A 7,119-nucleotide genomic window follows, 5' to 3' on the forward strand; every position below is an offset into this window, starting at 1 on the left:
AGGCGGGCAAATTATCATCATACATGGTTCACCAACAAGCCAAAAGACGGTATATCACAAGATTAAAACACTCAGTAACCTATATCACTTCTCATTGCGTTCCCGCTAGGCTGTTTTAGCGGGGCGCGGTGCCCTGCCCTCCCTCCTTCTAGAAGGAGGGCAAAAAGCGCCCTGCCCTCACAGACTGCGGGTGCCGTCTTCACCTGCGGGACGCCGTGTCCCGCGGGTGGAGAAATGTGCGGTGACCCGGTCACCGCCGGAGAATAGACGCTGGGCGCATGCGCCCGGCATCTATTCTCCCTCTCTGCAGCGCTTGGGGGCTGCCCGGCGTGTCCGTAAGTGCCGGGCACGCCCCCAAGTATGAAGAAAAGGGGATGCGTCTTAGACACGCCCCCTTTTTGGGCGCGCGCACTAGCTTGCCCTCTCTAGCTTTGGCGCCCTGCCTGCCGCCGAAGCTAGAGTGAATACTATCTCAGTCAGATATAACCTCTCAATTCCACTCCTATTTCTCTACACTCTATAAAGCCACCCCAGACTCTCCGCAATTAGCACATTCTTTACTCGTGGAAGCAAATCTTTCTAAATACGAAACTTCACAGAGAGCACCAATCACCGGCCTGAACTGAGGGTACGTTTTTCTTGTTTCATTTTCAAAGGTAGCGCTGTGGCTGGAGGCTGTGCTGGCCGGGGAATGAGGAGACAGTCAGTGTGTGTGCAGCACTGTGACACTGCAGTTACACTGTCTGCCTCAGTCCCTACTACCTAATAGCTCGGTGGCCGTCTTCACAAGTGCCTAACACTAACCTCCCCTGGGGGGTGGGGAAATGTCTGAGCTTCCATTCCCCCCCCCCCCCCCTTCAATCACGAAGCCGGGTGTCGGGCTCCCGGCGTAGGTCTAATAACAGGCATCAGGATTTCGACGCCCGTCATTAGACACTTGCCGGGATTAGACAGTCGGGAATCCGGCGGTCAGGATTACGTCCGTCGGCTTCCCTCCCTGGCAACAGACAATATGGTACCGGCCGCCTTAGTGAGTAAACGTTAGACGAGACCTTCACCCGCAGCAGCCTGATGCGTCTCATCAGCAGAGGCAAGGGACTGCTTGTGCACAATTCAACAAAGGGAACCCTTACCTGACATCTCCGTTTACCGCAGTCACGGACTTCAGCCTCTTTCGGCTGCCAGCTAAGCCACATTGAGGCCTGCCGAGAACCTCATGGCATAAAGCGATACTGGTGTATCAGCATCGTCGGAGGTAGATGGAGCCGCAGTCGAGCGTAATTCTTGGCGCTGGTTCCGCTAAACTCTGAAGTCTTACAAAGTTAAAGGTAAAACAAAAGAAAAAAGCCTAGGACTGCCTAGCAGTCCGGCTGTTGTAACAGGTGCGTCTTGCCGCGCACCAAGCAAAAAAAAACAATGCCTGTGGCTGGGGTATGTAGGGAGGACCAGTGCATGCTGGGAGCTCCAAAGCTTTGCTGTTTGGTGCAGGGGACACTGTTCAACTATATATCCCAAGGTAATTCCTGTGGACCCTATGGAACCCAAAGAAGAAAGTTATGTTCTCATCTTTTAAAACATCTATACCTTGAGAGAAAACAGGCACTGCACATGGGGTGAAATCGGAAACCGTCACCAAACACCACGAGTCGGGAGTAGACAACACTGAACACGCGGCTGGTTTCCGCCATGTCAGCTCTTTCCCAGTCACACGGACGCTGGTGACTAGACTGTCCGAATCATTCCCACCCTGGCGAACCACGCCCCGATTCAAATTGCACACTGAAAGCCACACCCCCATGTCCGCTGTCATATCTGACGTAGATGGGTCTATGCCCAGAAGGGGAAATAGTTACTACCGTGGGTGCAGCAGCCAATGAGAGTCTGTCTGACTCCCATTGGCTCATAAAACAAAACACACTGCTGCCAGGTAATACGTTTGTACAACCCGGCGACGGTGTTTGTTAGTGTGTAGTGTGGACCGCACTCACTGCGGTCTGCACAACACTAACTGAGACAGACCTGGACCGCTACTGACGGCGCCATCGGTCCCATGGTGCCCTGGGCACTACCCCAGGATGACCACCCCTAGTTAAAACACTACTGCTGGGTGACCTGAAAAACTTTAACTGTGTGGGGTCCTGAGGAACGAGGGGTCTATTTACTAAGGGGATACAGGGTGTCACACACACACACAAAGGTGGGGTGGTACTGGGTGTCACGGGTAGGGGGGTACAGGGTGACATGGGTAAGGGTGGTACTGGGTGTCACGGGTGGGGGGGGGTACAGGGTGACACGGGTAAGGGGGGTACAAGGTAATTGAGGAGAGTGACAATGTGGGTCCCAGGGACCCTCCACGTTAAAAAAATGGGGTCCTACCTGACCATTTCTGGGTCCCATCATAATTTATGCTTTAGAGCTCCCCATAAGCCTCTCAGACCTCCCCTAACAAATGATGCCACACAGCCATGCCCGGCCTTTACACACTATGCGCACATCAATACCCTTTACACATTATGCCACATAGCAGTGCCCAGTCTTTACACACACAGGGATAGGGGGGTACAGGGCTTCCCGGGTAGTCACCGCTCTGCTCCTATCCAGTACCAGATTAAGGTCCACATGGGCCTGGAGCTGACCTTTTATGAAGGGCCTATTGTGTGCTGCCGCAGGTGGTGTGACCAGCACGGCTGGCATGTGACTACTGATGTGTGGGTCTTCTATAGTTGACCACTGATCATGTGCAAAAAAACCCCACAAACTATGGATTATTAACTAAATGCAACTATTTTTATTTATAAAGTGATTTAATTATTTTTTTGTTATGGTTGAGAATTGGCAGACTGGGGTATGTGGGCACCACCAGGATAATGTAATTGTAGTGGGCCACGGTGGCACAATGTATATGGGAAATGGACACAGTGGCAGATTAAGACGACATGGGACGCCCAGCATCCATTCAACGGCGGTGACCACTGCACCGCTATATTTCTCACCTGCGGGACACTGCTGCCCACTGGTGAGGATGGCACTTGGCAGGCTGTTTCAGTATTCTGCCATTTTGAAATCGGGCAGGGCACAGTGCCCCGCTAAAACAGCCTAGCAGGAACGCTGTATAAACATGGAGCCACACACTTAGATTTTGGAAAGTGAGCCAGAAAACATACTACCCATGGAAGATTATATATATATATATATATATATATATATATATACACATACACATACACACACACATAGAATGTGTGCAATTCAAATAGAAAATCCAATACGTAAGTCAACGTTTTGGTCTTTACTGTGACCATTTTCGAGACTATGGGCCTGATTCAGAGCCGTTCGTTAACAGCAGTATGCTCGTTACGTTCCGATGTTGAGAAAGCGCGCATGCGTCGGTGTAACACTGCGCATGTGCGTACGGCATATTGCAAGCTTTTTTTGTCTCATTCGTCAAATAGCGTACAGGAAGTGACATGTCAAATGTGATTGACAGAACAGGGCGTTTTTGGGCGTTGACGGGGGTGGAGATGGAAAAACGCAGGCGTGGCGAGGCATTTTTTGGGCGTACATACATTATCAGATGCGAACGTCAAATGTGTTCGTACCAACTCATACGTCACTGGATGATCCTCTTTCCATTCAAAATGCTTGCACAGCTTAGGGTCTGGATTACTCGACCACATTGGCGATGGCCTTCTCCTCCGTCCTGGCACTCCACGATGTTGCATCGATTAATCACGGCTTGTCAGAAAAACAATTAGTGTTGTATTGAAAACCGGCTTGGAATGTGTTTTGAAATCAGTTTTTTGGGTTAGCACAAAACCGTACGTAGGTGGAAATCATAGCTGCTAATGTCAGGATTACACAATCAATTAGCGTACATTTGTGGGTGTTTTGTTTTGGGTTGATATTTTGTTTTTGGCCTATTGTAACACTAATGTCATCATGTTTGTGTGTTTTTTTCCATTTTGCTTTTGCCTGGAGAATTTGCATCCTTATGTAAATTTTAAAACGTTCCTTAAAGAGCCCTTTTTTTTTTTCAGGTAAAATTTTGGGGGAGCTCGTTTTTGCTTTGTGGGCCAGGATTAAATGTAAACCATTTCTACAATAATGTCAGAATACAATGTCGTACATTTTTTTCAAATTTATTGGAAAATAAAAACATTTTCATGCACATTTTTGGCCCAAACATTTTTTGCAGTGTTCTTCCCAAAAATTTTTATAATTGTGCAAACATAAAAGGTATGGAAACGTAAAGCTAAAAATTAAAAACAATTCACAAGAAAGGAGAGGGAAGTTTTGGCCAGAAAGGAATATGGGGCAAGCACAGGAGTCTGGGAAAAGTAGCCAGTGCTGTCAACGTTTTTTCCCCCCGTTTGGCTGGGGGAGGGAGGGCGCCAGACCGAGTCCGGGATGTCATCGGGCTGGCCCGTCCAGAGGCAGATGTTGTGGCCTCTGGACTAGGCACAGGGCTAGGCACATTTGGAGGATTGGCTGATGTTGTTCCAGAGGTGGAGGATCCTGATGTTCCGGCAGGAAGGGAGGTCGGCTCCACCATGTGCTGGCGAACGAGCTGCTCCAGGGCATTGGCGATGCGGATGTTGGCCCTGGTATTTTCCGCCAGGGCCTGACCAATGGTCACGTTGGCCGCAGCATTTTGCTCCAGGGCCTCAGCCACCCGTACCAGACTGGCGTCCATCCTCTGCAGAATCTCCGTATGGAAATCCGATTTAAAATTGTGTTCTGTGAGGAGGGACAATGCCTGCGAGGGGGATTGCCCTGGACTGGCTTCTGCAGGGTCCTCAGCCGGATGTACTGGTTCCTCCCCTGCAGAGCCAGCAGAAATTCTGCGGCCAAGGCTTCCCTCTGGAGCAGACTCATCCGCCTGTGTCTCTGTTGGAAAAATGAGAAAAGAGTCACATTAGAATCTACATATTGGCACAATAACATTTCAGAGTTGGTGACATCACAATATTTACCTTGGACAACATGAGGAGCCGTAAAGTCTGGCATGTCCGTATCCATGTTGGACACGCCAAACACCTCCACAGCCTGCACACACCCCTGTGCCAGCTCTTCTAAATCATTCAACTCCAATGACACAGGGGTGGGACCCCCACCTGTCCCCCTTGCATGCCTAGCCCTGTCCGCCAGTTTTTGCTTCAGGCGATATTTGAAGTCGGCCCATCTGTGGGTGAAATTGGAACCATTATCCTTTTGTTTTAAATGGATGTTGGTTTTAGGGGGGGTAAAGTTTTTACTTACCGCCGTTTGACATCCCGGGCTAGACGGACATAATCACCCACCCTATTGACAGCAACGGCTACCTCCTCCCACATTTTCCACTTCTGGCTTGCACTCATATTCCTGTCTGCCTGTGGCAGGATGTCCACACACTTCTGAACCAAAACCTCCATCTCCTTTCTTGTGAATTGTGGCTGCCTTTTCTTTTTGCCAGCTTTGGCCGGAATACTGGGCCCAGCAGCCTCTTCCATGTCATCCTCCTCACCTATTTGTTTAAATGTTGAGAATTGTAAGCTTCACAACTTGCACTATATTATGTTTCAAATTAATCATTGTTTACAAATGCCTGAAATACTTACCGCCAGACTATTGCCCATTGTTTCCCTGGTCTGTAGCCATGTCTTATCTCCAAACAAGAAATACACCAGAACTTTTTTGTTGGCTCGTGACTTATTTATACATGCGTCCTTATTTTTCGGCCGCATCATTGATTGTGCATTCCTATGATCCCTCCTTAATTTGTGTGGGAAACTAAACACTATTTATGGCTTGGGGCGTCTCGAGTCGAGGTGGCGGTTGTTGATTGTTGGAGGTTACGTTGGTCGGAGTTGATTGTTGGCGGGTTTTGGATTTGGTGTTGGTGGGAGTTGTTTTTGGTTTGTCTTTTTCTTTAGTTTTTTTCCCGTCCGCTTTTTTTCTGGTGGTTTTTTTTTTGGCGTGTATTTATTTGGTAAGTTTTTGGCCGTCTAACTTTTGATCAATTTGTGTCTCCTTTTCCTGAATTTTGGCTCGTTAATGTTTCCAATTTTCCCCTTTGTTAGGTTTTTTTTGGCTCTGCCCCAACGACCTTTTGATCCGGAGACTTATATATTATCTATTGGTAAGTTTTTTTTTTCACTTGGTTATTAAATGTTCATGTTTGTATTTACGCAACTTTGTTTGACCTTACACTTTTAACCTTTGGTTTTATTAGTCAGAAATGTTTCAAATAAATCGTGTTTTTCTATCTGCGTATATTTGGACTTGTATTTGCGAACTAATTAGCGCATTTTTATCTGTTTCTATTGTGACTTGTATTTGCGAACTAATTAGCGCATTTTTATGTTTCTATTGTGAATGGTATTTGCGAACTAATTAGCGCATTTTTATCTGTTTCTATTGTGAATGGTATTTGCGAAATAATTAGCGCATTTTTAAATGCTTATTTAGACCCATTAAATTGGTCGTGTTTTCCCTTTAGCATTTGTTTAATACATTTGGGCCCAAATTGAGGTAGTCTGCGCACTGTCGTTTTGCTATTTGCCCAAATGTGTGTTTCTCCCCCTTTATGTTTTGTCTTGCACCCAATTTAGAATCCAAAATGCCCACCCTAAATTGTTGCATTTTTATATTTTGATTATTTATAGTTTGGGCCAATCATGACAATACCCCGGCATGTAAGCATCAATGGATTGTATCATTAAGATAAGTAAAATGCCTTTTTTTTTTAGGGGAAAAAAGCCTTACATTCAAATCTTGCCATTTCAGGTTGATCTTGGTCGGATTCTTCTGGCCATGGTCCCGGAAGCCGACCAACCTCAATCTCGTCCCAGGCGTAGGCATCGTAAGCGTGCAAGGCCCCAGATATATCAAACACGTGTCACCCTTTTTGGAATGCCCGATGATGAGGTGTTAAGACGCTACCGTCTTCCGCCCAAAATCATCATAGACACTCTCTCATTAATAGAGAGTGATCTTGAGCGGCAAATTGACAGTCCTACAGCAATACCACCACTTACGCAATTTATGGCGGTGTTACATTTCTTTGCCTCAGGATCGTTTCAATCAACGGTGGGAATAGTGGCGGGCATCTCCCAATCCTCCTTTTCCCGGATCCTGAGG

Source organism: Taudactylus pleione, unplaced genomic scaffold, assembly GCF_031769625.1.
Source record: "Taudactylus pleione unplaced genomic scaffold, aTauple2 ptg000912l, whole genome shotgun sequence".
Taxonomy (NCBI): Eukaryota; Metazoa; Chordata; class Amphibia; order Anura; family Myobatrachidae; genus Taudactylus; species Taudactylus pleione.